The following is a 12943-nucleotide window of genomic DNA, read 5'->3' on the forward strand; positions in this document are numbered from 1 at the left end:
TTTTGCTCAGCTGTTTTTTTTGCTTAAGGCATGATATTTTGTCCCCAGCAATACTATCAGCACTTGCTTACAGATTACAATGTGTTCTTATGCAATAGATTTGCAAACAGAATTTGAAAATTGGCAAGGACTATCACTTAGGGTGCACAACACTACTAAATTTTGCCCAAATCAGGGGGCTGAAACTTGCCTAAACATCAGATTAAACATGCTTAACATCACATCTTTTTTACATAATTTTTTGCATAACAGCAGCCTTGCACAAATCATGGGGAAAGAGGAGGGATCTGGAAGTGAGCTAAATCTGACCTTTTTCCTTTGATTTTTTTGCCTTTTGCAAGGCAATCTGGAACGAGGCCCCTTGATTTGCCTAGAGAATAAACGCTAATGGAGCCGTCATTGGAGGGCGGTGAAGGTTTTCTGGATCTGGAAGTGGCGAGGGGAAGGGGCGTGCTGTCCTTTTTTCTTGGGAGAGAAGAAGATATGGCTGGGGGTTAGGTGGGGAGAAAAGTAGACGTCCAGTGGTGGGGGAGGGACCGGGCGAAGGGATGGACCAGGTGAGTACGCCGGCTTGATGGTTGGACGCGGGAATCGGGACGCGGGACCAGGTGCTTTCCTATCCTGGAAAGGGGGACAGAAACTTACTATATTTGGAGGGCTGCCAGGTAACGCTAGGGAGCACCCGGCTGCTCCCTAGACGCGTCCTTCCTTTGTGTGTGGGCAAGGTGCTGCTCTACAACATTTTCGCATCATTATCATGTTTTGTAAAGGTGTTGACATGGTGGACTGCTTTTCATGCCCGGCCCTCAGAGCATCTTCAATAGATAATGTAAAATACATCACTAAATTGTGCTTCGAGTAAAATTTGTATCACCAAAAAGTAGTTTTTTAGATCACAAAAACCCCCAACTCCAACAGATGATGTAAAATAGGGCGGTAGTGCTCCAATAGGTGATGTAAAATAGGGCATCACACAACAAACCGCTCCACAATTTCACATATATTTGAACCAAATAACATCAAAATCATCTCAAATAAGCACATGACATATGTGGTAAGCATTCCAAACTATTCAAAAATAAAATCCTAGATCATCTTAAATCAAAAATCATCTCAAAATAAAATCCTAAATCAACTCAAAATTCAAAACCATCATCAATATCCAACAAATATGGTAGCCACGCCGGTCACAGAGGCCTCTCCTCGGCCTCGTTGATGCGTGCCGGTGGGGTGCTGCCCGTAATTTGGGCGAAGCAACACCGACGATGTCGACCGAAGCAACGACCGCTTGGCTCGGTCGCGGCGGTTACGCACCTGTCTGCGGTAGCTCTGGCGGCCAGAAGACCTACGTCGGACGATGACCACGAGATTCAAGAGCCATCACGGGCGTTGCCGCTTCGGCCAACAGCCGAAACGACCGAAAATCTGCACAATGGCCGATCCATATCGACACGGTGGCGGGGCCTTCGAAGGCCGTTCGGGTTGACAGGGATGCGGCAGTGGGGTAGCGGTGGACTCAGGGGAGGATGGACGAGCGGCGGCCGCAGCCTTGCTGGCCGAAATCGCCGGCGGCAATGGTCGGGTAGAGGTACAGTCGTGCGGCAGTTGGGGTTGCATGCATTTTGCTTGAATGGCCCAAGTGAAGCAAATTTGCATCACCTGTTTTACATCCAATGGCGGAGCTTGAACAGAAATCATGGGGGGGGGGGGGCAAATTTTTTTCTTTGGGATATGTTTAGTGGATAATCAAGCCTAATACTAGGGGATACGCACATAATTTTGTATGAGATGGGGGGCCACGGCCCAGGTTGGCCCCCACAAACGCTCCGCCATTGTTTACATCATGGACAAAATTCGAGTAAACGGATTTGCATCTATATCATCTGTTGGAGGACCATTTTTGTGCCTGCGTGATATAAAATCAATTATTTATACATCAACATCATTGTTGACATTTTTATAATATACACGATGAATATTATATAACCAAATAAACCTTAAAACCAGCGTTGAATAACGTCGAACATTTTTCTAATATGCACGATGAATGTTTTTAAATAACCTTTATATTTTTCTAAATGCATGATATATAATTTTTAAATACAAGATGAATATTTAAAATAATGCATAAGCACTTTTTTATCCAAGGGCTAGTTCTTTTGGTCGATTCTCCCATAATCTTGAGAATCAACCTTCACCCAACTTCTCTCAGAATCGTGACAAATGCTTACGCTTTTGTAAGAGAGCAAAAATACAAAAAGGAAAGAAATCTAAAAAAAAAGTTAACAGAGAAAAACCGGCCAGAGTTGGTAGAAACTGCACATTAGGAAAATAATCGAACAGGCAGGTGCACCACAAGGTCACGAGCAAACCGCGCATAGCCCAAAAGCACACGAAATCCTATTTGACGCCTTTGCGTCAGTTATAAGCATTCTTTTTTTCGACAAAGTTATAGGCATTCCTGCAAACCGGCGCCCATTAGTTTTCTTTTTTTTATTATCGTCAGCGCATGCATCACACGTAAATGGGCCAAAGGTGGTTTTCGTTTATTTATTCTAACCAATGCCAAGAGCAACTAGTTAACGAGCGCTCCTTCGGGAGCCTCGTAATGATCAGCGCCACTTGACGCGCTCTCAGCCATTCGCCACATATTGCGCTCTGGGAGTTTTTCCTGGATTTTGTTTTTTTTTCGCACGCGTTTTCGGCTTTTAAACATTTTTTTGGTTTTTTCGACGTTTTGATTTTCCGCCGGTCTTCCTTAGCTTTTCGAGCAAAAATAAAATTTCGAAAAAAAAATTACGTGAAAAAACACGTTTCTTTTTCCTTTCGCGAGAGTCACAGTTTTGCTTCCGCGGGTGGCACGGTTTTGCTTTCGCGAGAGTCACGACGGTGCCTCTTAGAAACGAAAAAAAACATATTTTCTGTTTTTTTCCTTTCGCGAGAGTCACGGTTTTGCTTCCGCAAGAGGCACGGTTGTGCTTTAGCGAGAGTCACGGCCGTGCCTCTCGGAAACGAAAAAAACGCGTTTTCTATTTTTTTTTCCTTTTCGTGAGAGTCACGGTTTTGCTTCCGCGAGAGGCACGGTTGTGCTTTCGCGAGAGTCACGCCCGTGCCTTTTGGAAACGAAAAAATGTGTTTTTTGTTTTTTTTTTCTTTCGCGAGAGTCACGATTTTGCTTCTGCGAGAGGCATGGTTGTGCTTTCGCGAGAGTCACGACCTTGCCTCCTCAGAAACGAAAAGAAAATGTGTTTTCTCTTCTTTTTTCTTCCACGAGAGTCACGATTTTGCTTCCATAAGAGGCACGGATGTGATTTCGTGAGAGGCACGGGCGTGCCTGTTTCGGAAAGGAAAATGACCCGTGCTCCTAGTTCAGTTTTTTCGTCTGGTTTTTTTTGTGAAAAAAAAGTTTGTCAAAACCTATCAACATGGGATCTAGTTTTGAAGATCTCGACGCGAGGAATCCAACGGTGAAAGCGGTTCGAGATTTGGGTTTAAGAGATAAAATGTTTTGAATAAACGGATCTACGAAAAAAGGAAAAACTCACACGTTACGACAAGTGGTGCACATGCAGCGCGCCACTTGTCGCAACTAGGAAGGTTGGAGTGATCTTTACAACGAGAACTCCTTAACCAGTGATTTCGGCCAATGCCTGCCTGTTTAATGAAGCTTCCAACCATTTTTTGGTTTGTCGCCTGGTTTTCTCTTTTTGCGAACTTTTTTGCAAATTATTGGACCTTTTCAAATTCGTGAACTTTTCAAATGCACCGTTCTTTTTTCAAATCCAGCGAATGTTTTTTGACTGCGTGAACTTTTCAAATTCATATTTTTTTCCAAATCCGTTACTTTCTCAAATGTACGTAGATTCTTTGAATTCATGAACATTTTCAATTTTTCTAAAAGAAATTCAAATTCACATTTATTTTCAAAATTTTAGAACTTTTATAAATTTCGTGAAATTTTATAACTTTTTCAAAATTCACGGAGTTTTCCTTCAATTTACGATTTTCTTTTTCAAATTCACAAATTTTTTTTCAAATTTTGAGAAAAATAAATAAATCTTTGTACTTTTTCCAAAATTTATTAGTCATCTGACTTCTTATACCACTCTTTCTTTAGTGATACAAAGGAGGAATACTACATCTTACTCTGAATTCTTAGTCCGTGATAACTCAAGCTATGTGCAAAATAGCTTAAACCATTTTGTTCGTTGCTTGAATTTCTCTGAACAACTAACGAAAAAGGGTTTCCCCCTGCTTTTATATTATAAAGCACTCGCACCAAGCATCCGACAACAATAGCAGTTCAGGTTGAAGCGAAAGTAAAAGTGCAACAAAACAAAAGGAAAGGTTCAGCTGAGGGCACAGCACAACAACCCCTACAAACGAAAATCTTAACCAACTTTATTCATGGTGTTGGTCAGCTATTGCTGAAGCTCAATGCAGGAGAATTATATCTAAGTGCATTTTAATCTATTTTCTTTTTGAAAATCGGGGTAATTCTGAAGTCTTTAAACTCATTACAGACGATGCAACTTCAGAACGCCGCAGTCAGGCAGCCATAGATATAGAGGCGAACTAGGAGAAGCTTTGTTACTTAGATATTTTTTCCGACGTTTGCAGGACGCCTGCCCGTGTTAGATAATATTTCAAAGGAAAATGCCTCGCTGCAGAGATCGCACCTAGCAATAGCGACGGAAGCATTCAGAGAGGATGCATCGATGGTGTAACACCTGAAGTTCTTTCAGGGGTTTTTTTTTGAAGATTTCCTGGCTGGTCGGGGAGAAATAAAGGAAATAGGTGGATGGTGGTTTTTTACCAGAGTTGGGAGGGATTGAGAAAATCTACCACATCACTGGCTTGGAAAAATGTTAAATGCGTAAGGGCAAAAGAGATGAAGAAAATGTTATGAAAAAATATTATGAAGAACTCGCGGATATGGCAGCTGTTTTTACAGAGCTTTCTTGTTCTCCTACTTGTTAACTGTTTGAGTTTAAGTGGGACGAAGCATACTTCTTAAACAATGACCATCAAAAGGCAAGATAGGCTTCAGACAAATGATGATGGTATTCTTTTCCTGGTCTGCATGGAAATGTAATACAACTAGGCTTGTAAAGAGGAGATCCTTTGACAAATGCAAGATAGTCAAGCTGAGATTACTCGTCTTATGAAATGTGTGGAAATGTCTAAAGATGGCTTCTCTCGTCTCAAGTAGGGCGAAGCATACTTCTTAAATCCTGAAGAATATTTCCCAAGTGTTGCTTTTGTGCTCATGACGAGACAATCAAACACCTCTTTTTCCAATGCAACTATGCAAGTTTGCATGTTTTACATGGTCATTCATCCAAATAGCGTCAAATTTGTATCCGCCAACGAGTATTGCCAATATATTTGGTCATTGGTTGGACGGAATTTCAAATAGTTTCAAAACGCTAATAAGGGTGGGGGCGTATGCCTTACTATGGTCGCTTTGGCTATGTAGAAATGATTGATTTTTAATGACAAAAATGCTTCTCCTCTGCAGGTTATTTTCCGTTGTACGCACTCGCTTCATACGTGGTCTACGCTACAACAGGCGGAGCACCAACCGATGTTCAAGGCGGTGTGTACGCGGTCGGAGCAGGCGGCTATGGAGGTTTTTTCCCAACATGGGTGGCAGCATAACCTCCGGATCGATCCACCGCCGAGTTCGACATAGGCAAAGTGTCGGTCCATAGGACTCTACTATTGCCGTTTTGTCGGTTTTCTTACTTTTTCTAGTGTCAGACTTTGGTGTTTGGCTGTGTACATCCTAGTTATGCAGAGGCCGGGTGTTACTCATAATGTTTTGTATCCGCTTGATGCTACATTTGAGATAATAAAATCACCCTTTATCGAAAAAAGTGTTGTTCCTGGAAGTACCGTACTAGCTTACAAAAGCGTAAACCTGTTTTACCTTGTCGCTTTATCCCAAATTATAGCTCAACCATTTACGGACAAAATAATAATGTGGGACATATGTACTTTCCAACAACAGTCTGTATTCCTTGTGTGGCCTGAATTGTTCTGAAAATTAACTGAACTCACGCTGCCTCATCGGATTTTGCTGGATAACAACAGTACCATCGATTATTATTTTTCAAAACATTAAACCATCTCCTAAAAATTAACAGAGTGAACTATGCCTTAAAGAAAATAATAAATAGATACGATGGTGCAGAGTGCAGGACCAATCCAACTTAGGAAGTCATTGGTAATACTAAATGGTTAGGGCACTAGAATGGTTCATTCTATCACAGTTCTTTAAAGTTTTCAGTTTGCCATGTTTTATGTTGTTCTTGATGATTGTTGTTTTGCTTTCAAATTGTTCCTACATTATGGGTATCATCTAACAGCTCTAACTACTTGGCGCTAACACTAAACTCACTATGGACATAACTGAGCATTGTGTATCAGTCAGCATGGTCTTTTGTCTGAGTTGATATGATGTTGTTTCACCACTACTGCTGGAAGAGGGGTAGACTCCTGTAGCACTTTGACATTCTCTTCATGATATAGCTTAAATAAAATACTTAACCCAGGTCTTCACGTTTGTTTCAAGACCTTAATCAGTTGCTCAACTTCGTTGTAAATGGGTATGTGTATGTTTTGACTTGAGATTCTTAGAAAGTTCTTGATGATATGTTCAAGATAACATTATTTCCTGTTAGTTATACTTTGGTTTACAAACGAGTTCTTTTATCTTTGTAGCTTTAGTTCTGAATGGCTGTACCAGAGAAGTCTGCAGGAGACCTTGTCATGCAGGAGTAAGGATATCAATCCTTGTCAGAATGTGTGGTTTCTCTATTTGTTCTTTATATAACATATTTTTCGGGGGTCAGTTCTTTCTTTCCTTAGGTTGCTTATTGCTGAGACTGAGAGGTCTACAAGCCATCTATCCCTAAAAATTTGAGTGTCCTCCAGGTTGAGTTTCTTTCTGCCCCCTTGTACCACCATCCTCTCGATATCCTACTAATGGATTATCTTGTCCTCTGTCTCTGAGACTTTGACATACTAATTAAACTTTATCGACAATTTTCTAGTTGTACGAGTTACCGTTTATATCTGGATAAATATGTGAACTCTAGAAATAAAGTTTGCCACCCACAAGTCAATTTCTGTGATAGGGAAACCTGGATGAGGACAGGGAAACCTGTGATTACTAATGCTATGATGATTACATGAAAACTTGTTGTTTTGACTGATGTTGATGAGAACTTGATGAAGAATTATGAGGATGCTAGCTGTTCTTTGCAAGATTTGCATCAGTCAAGTATATACTCTGTTTTTTAAAATAAGCACTCTCTTTTTGTTTGGGTGCAAATTGTTGCTGGCTTCAGGTTGCAAATTGATTATCATCAGTCTCTAGTTCATACTTCAGAAAATAATTAAGGTGGCCGGAGTCATAGGCATTTTATTTAGAAATACAACGAATAATATGGCATAATATGGCCATCGTAAGTGGCAACAGTACTAAGTGAGAAATCTCCGGACCTAAGATCCAGATATCAATAACAAAATATATGAGTAGCAAAATAAACAGCTATAGCATATCAGCAACCTTGAGCTCTACACAAGTAACCCTCAGTTCATCCCCACCAGAACAGAACCGCCAGTCCACCCTCATATAACGAAGTCATACTATCCTCAAAAGAACAAGAAAAATTCAGAGCAGCACAACCACCCTTTCAAACATCAAGCTACTCCCTAATTTATACAGAAACATTGATGACATACTTTGTTCGGCGGGTATCCATCCGTTGCTTCCCGGTCATACTATAGTTAGATATGCTACAGTCGATGCGTCCAAGTTGGTCACGAAAACGGGACCGGGTTGCGCAAACTGCCCGGTTCTCGTTTCACAAACTATGATTTTTGTATTCGGTGGACCGCCGTCCAAAGGTTCCTGATAAAGGCCGGCACACGCGCAAGCCAGCTCAGGAAAGCCATGGCGGTAGCGTTCATGAAGCTTGCACAGGGATTTACCGAGCAAGCTCCGAAATCATTGGAAAGGAGAGTGGTGATCCACAAGCTGCACTGAAGATCAGTGTTCCTCTGACCTACGGACAAAACATCAGGGTCAAAAGCAAATTGTTTTTACATTTTATTAGGAGAAATAAAGATACACATGATACTTAATTTGCCTATTCAAAACACAATGCATGACAGATGGGTTGCTGTTTTGTTTGGTGTGCCTGAGAGAATACGTACGACTTACCCAGTCCCCGAGGGCAAGTATGATGACAGCCCGGGCAGTTCGGAAGGAACGTTTGACAACAATTGCATAGGCATCCAGAATGGCCACGGCGAGGCTCCACAGGCATTGCACGATTGCTGCTGCTACGAGGTAGCTGCTCAAACGAACAAGAATAATTAAGTTCATCTACGGAAGAGCAAACAAACATATAAAAATCCCCTATTCTGAGTTGTAACGGGCTAACAGCAAGTGAAAAAACCTTCGATTTGCACCATCTAATTGGTGCACTAACATACTGGTACTTGTTTCGCATATATGGTCCTCAATATACTACCCCCAACACTAAGTGTAGGTCTTCAAATGTTTTCCTCAAGGAAGGAAATGTACGCACACGATTGTCCAGTACAATTACACCATTCTGAATTCCGGATTTTCCACACAAATGTGACGATCAAACTCTTGATTTTCGCAAAAATGCTAAACATTGCTGCATCCAAACAACACAGCTGGGGCAACATTTTTAGATGAATCAGCTGAGATAACAGCACAAGGAGCATGATCATGCCACCATGGCATCATCTAATGGTACTGCCTCTTTCAGGATGCCAGACTAGAAGATCCAAAAATGCGTACAGATACCGAAATGCCCAAATAAATATGAGCATTTCAGTTTGGAGAATTAAGGAGGACTCGATAATAATTTATACTGGGAAACTAATGTGTTGCAGTGAGAGACACTGAAGAATTGGCCAATGCAGTCTATGTAATCATCCAAAGGCAGATGTAGATGTAGCTATACTGTATACTGCAAATTTGTTGGACGACGAAGGACACTTGTTCTGAAACAAAATTGAATTCCTAAGAAGAAAATTGCTGAGCAGGGGAGGAGAAGGTGGGCCAGCCCATCCATCCAAGAATGATTGGAGGACGCACCGGAATGTGGTGACGGAGGAGAAGTCGTCGGTGGACGCCATGACGGCGAGCGAGGTGGCCGCGAAGGCGGCCTGCAGGAGGCGGAAGACGAGGCTGCACCGCGTCCAGGGGCCCCTCATGATCACCCCAGCAGGCGCGTTCCCGTCCCCGTTCGCCCCCTCCCCCTGCACCGCCTGCCCCTGCGCCGGCGGCACCATCTCCACCTCCGTCTGCCCCTGCCCCTGCCCCTGCGCCGGCGGGGAGGGGTGCACCACCGGATGGCTGAAGTGCAGCATCGTCTTCCACGCTCCTCCCTCCTCGATCGTCGTCCTCGACCCAACCGAGACGGAGTGCTAGGAATAGGATACCTTGCTTCGCCCGGTGGTTTTCTATTCTCTTTTTCGCTCCCCAGTGAGAGTGAGCGCAGCCGGAGAGTGAGCGTCGCGCGTTCAGTGAGGGAGGAGAGTGAGTGCACGTGGCACACGGCATAGCTAGCAGCCTAGCACTGGTGGGCTCCACCTGAGGCTCTTCTCTATCTGTTTCTTGACTGACTCTCATCCGTCCGGGATCGTCAATGCTTCTTGACAGCACCGAGTGTACTATCGTCTATGCATGCTTTCACACTTTGATCTATCCGGCCGCGTCCCCATGCAATGCAATGTTTGCCCGCCGGCCTCATCGCAACACCAAGCCGCTATCTACGAGACGTCTTTATCATCCACTATGCCGGTCCAACCGTCACGTTTATCTGATCCTTACCGGTTACGCATTTCAAAAAATAAAATGTTCATAATGCATTTCAAAATATGTGTCATTCTATTTTACAACTGTTCATTGTACAGTTCAAAAAATGATTACCGTGCACATTTTTCAAATGTTGTGCATTTAAAATGTGTTGATCTTGTATTTATCAAAAATATTTACCACGCTTTTAAAATGTGCGTCGTGTATATTTCCAAATTATTTATTGCGCATTTAAAATGTGCGTCGTGTATTTTCGAAAATAAAAGCTGGTTGCGTACTTGAAAATACAGATAGCCTATTTCAAAATTTGTCCAAACGCGTTTTTTAACATCATTTTTGTTCGGAAAATACGTTCATTGCGTATTTAACAATATTCATTGTATATTAAAAATATGTTTGTCATGTGTTTAAAAAGTCCCACGTGTATTTAAAAATACTCTTGTATTTAAAAAATGTGAATCATGAATTAACGTATGATCATCGTGTATTAAAGATGTCTGTCACATACTGACAAATGTTTAGCACACATTAAAAATATATTCATCATGACCTAAAAAAATCTTCACCCCATATTGAAGTGTTGTATTTAAAAAATATGAATCATGATCATCGTGTATTAAAATAACTATCACTTACTGAAAAATGTTTGGCGCATATTAAAAAAATATTCATCGTGAGCTGAAAAAAATGCTGCGGCATATCTAAATGTTATTCATCATGTATGTAAAAAAGTTCATTGTGTACTTAAAAAAATGTTTGCAGTGTAATAAAAATGTTTATCATGTATGTAAAAAAGTTTTGTAGTGTAATAAAACATGCTTATGCATTTGTTCGAGAAATGCTCATTGACATTTTAAAACAAAAAAGTGCACGTACATCCTCAAAAAATGCTTGTATTTGAAAATGTTTTATGTAACTTAAAATGTGTTTGTGATTTTTAAGAAGATGTCCATGTACATTTTAATAGGAAAAATGTGCACGGACATTTGAAAATTTGGTCGTGTATTTTTCAAGTAAAAAAAAGAACAGAAAAAAGGAAACTAAAAAACTTGAACACACACGCTTCAGACGTACGAAACGGCCGAAGAATAGTAACAGATGGTCTGAAAATAGCAACAACTTGATGGATATTTAGTGTTAGGTATACTGCTGGTGGAAATAATAACGTCTTTATCTGGAACCAGAAGTGACCCCTATACCTAGCAAATTCTGCAACCGACTGAAGTTCCCAAACGGCGGGGATGTCATTGGCGTGTTGCATGCTGGAGCAGATGTTTACGGGGTGATTTGCTCTGTTACTAAAGCAGTCTCTGTTGGGTTTATGTGGAACATAACGTGCATATTTCACCACACTGTATACGAAGCTAAGGGCATCTTCAACGTCGACTCTCAAACCGTACGCAAAGGTCCAGACTGTGTGATTCAGACGTGTTCTGCCATCCAACATGATCATGTATCCCTCCGCTCGGTAGTCCGAATGCACTACTTCCCGCAAACTGGAGACAAACTAGCGGGGACTTTGCGGGCGTTCAGACCGCTGCCACGTCTGTTTCTGACTGTCCTGGCCCACCAAATACCCAACCCACCTCTCTCCCGCTTTCCTTCCAATGCACGTGCCACTTTCCGCGCCGCATCAATGCTGGTCCAGAGCCCGCATAAGTTCGCATTGATGCCGCGAGATGTAACCAGACGATACTTCACATAAACGGTTTTGGAAAGGTTCTAAAACCTTCCTTCAAACGGTTTTTTTTCTTTCTCTTTCTTTTTTCGTTTTTCCTTCTTTCCTTCTTCTTCTTTGTTTTCCTTTTTCTTTTTATTTTATTTTTATTTCCCTTCCTTCTTTTTTTTTCATTCTTCATTTTTGATTTTTAATTTCTTTCCTTATCAATTTGTGAACACCTTTGGAATTCGTGAACTTTATTTAAATCATGAACAGTTTCGAAATAATGAACATGTATCAAACACATGATCATTTTTTGAAATCATGACCAGTTTTTAGATTCATGATTTTTTTTACAAATTTGTGAACATTTTTTCAAATTCAAAAACATTTGTTAAATTATGTACATTTTTTGTAACATGTGAACAATGTTTTGAACCTGCGAACATTTTTCAAATTCTGGAAGAATTGCCGAAATTCAAGATTTTTGTTTTGTTTTTGCCAAACATTTTTTGAGTTCAGGAATACTTTTTGTATCTTTGAGCACTTTTTGATTTTTGTGATTTTTTTTCAAATTTTGCCACATTTTTCCAAAATCCGCGATCATTTTTTAATGTTATGATTTTATTTTACAAATTCACGAGCATGTTTTGAAACTGTGTACATCTTTTTGGATAGAAAAACATTTTTTTAAACTTGTGAACATTTTTTTATTTTGAGAAATAATTTTGAATTTATGAAAAAGCCAAATTGACGAGCATATTTTTCATTACACGGACATTGTTTCAAATTTGTGAACATTTTTAATCTCTTTAACAATTTTAAATATATTAATATTTTTGGAAAAATCACGAACATTTTTGCATCTATGAACATTTAGGATTTCTTGACATTTGTTTTGGCAATTCATAATTTTTTGAAATTTTAGAACCTTTTTGTAATTCCAAATTATTTTAACAAAGAATAATACAAAAAAATTAAAAGGAAAGAAAAAACAGGGGTGGCCAGCCCCGCAAATGGGCCGGCCCATACTCGCGCGCCGGGGGGAAGTGCACGTTCGCACGCGCACCGCGCCAAAATAGGGGGTCCCCAAAAGCAGCACCAATGCATGGAGCGCGCCAAGCATATTTGTTTTGGGTTGGGCTTTAGCTCTGGGCACCTTTTGCAGTCTAGCGTCGGGTACGATACGACACGGACCGCGCATGCAAAATATAAAAGTGGAATCGAAGTGCCATGGCGGCAGGACGGAGACAGTGATGTTGGGCGAGCCTGGTAGAGTTGTGTGCCTACAAATGTGTGATCGGTGTAGGGCGTCGGCCGCGAGTTAGATACAGCACAATAGTTGGAAAGGAACAAAGTGTATTCGCACTAGATGTGAAGCATTGGCTTCTCTCAACGCTAAGGCCTCCTTTGGT

This window comes from Aegilops tauschii, chromosome 2 (assembly GCF_002575655.3).
Source record: "Aegilops tauschii subsp. strangulata cultivar AL8/78 chromosome 2, Aet v6.0, whole genome shotgun sequence".
Classification (NCBI taxonomy): domain Eukaryota; kingdom Viridiplantae; phylum Streptophyta; class Magnoliopsida; order Poales; family Poaceae; genus Aegilops; species Aegilops tauschii.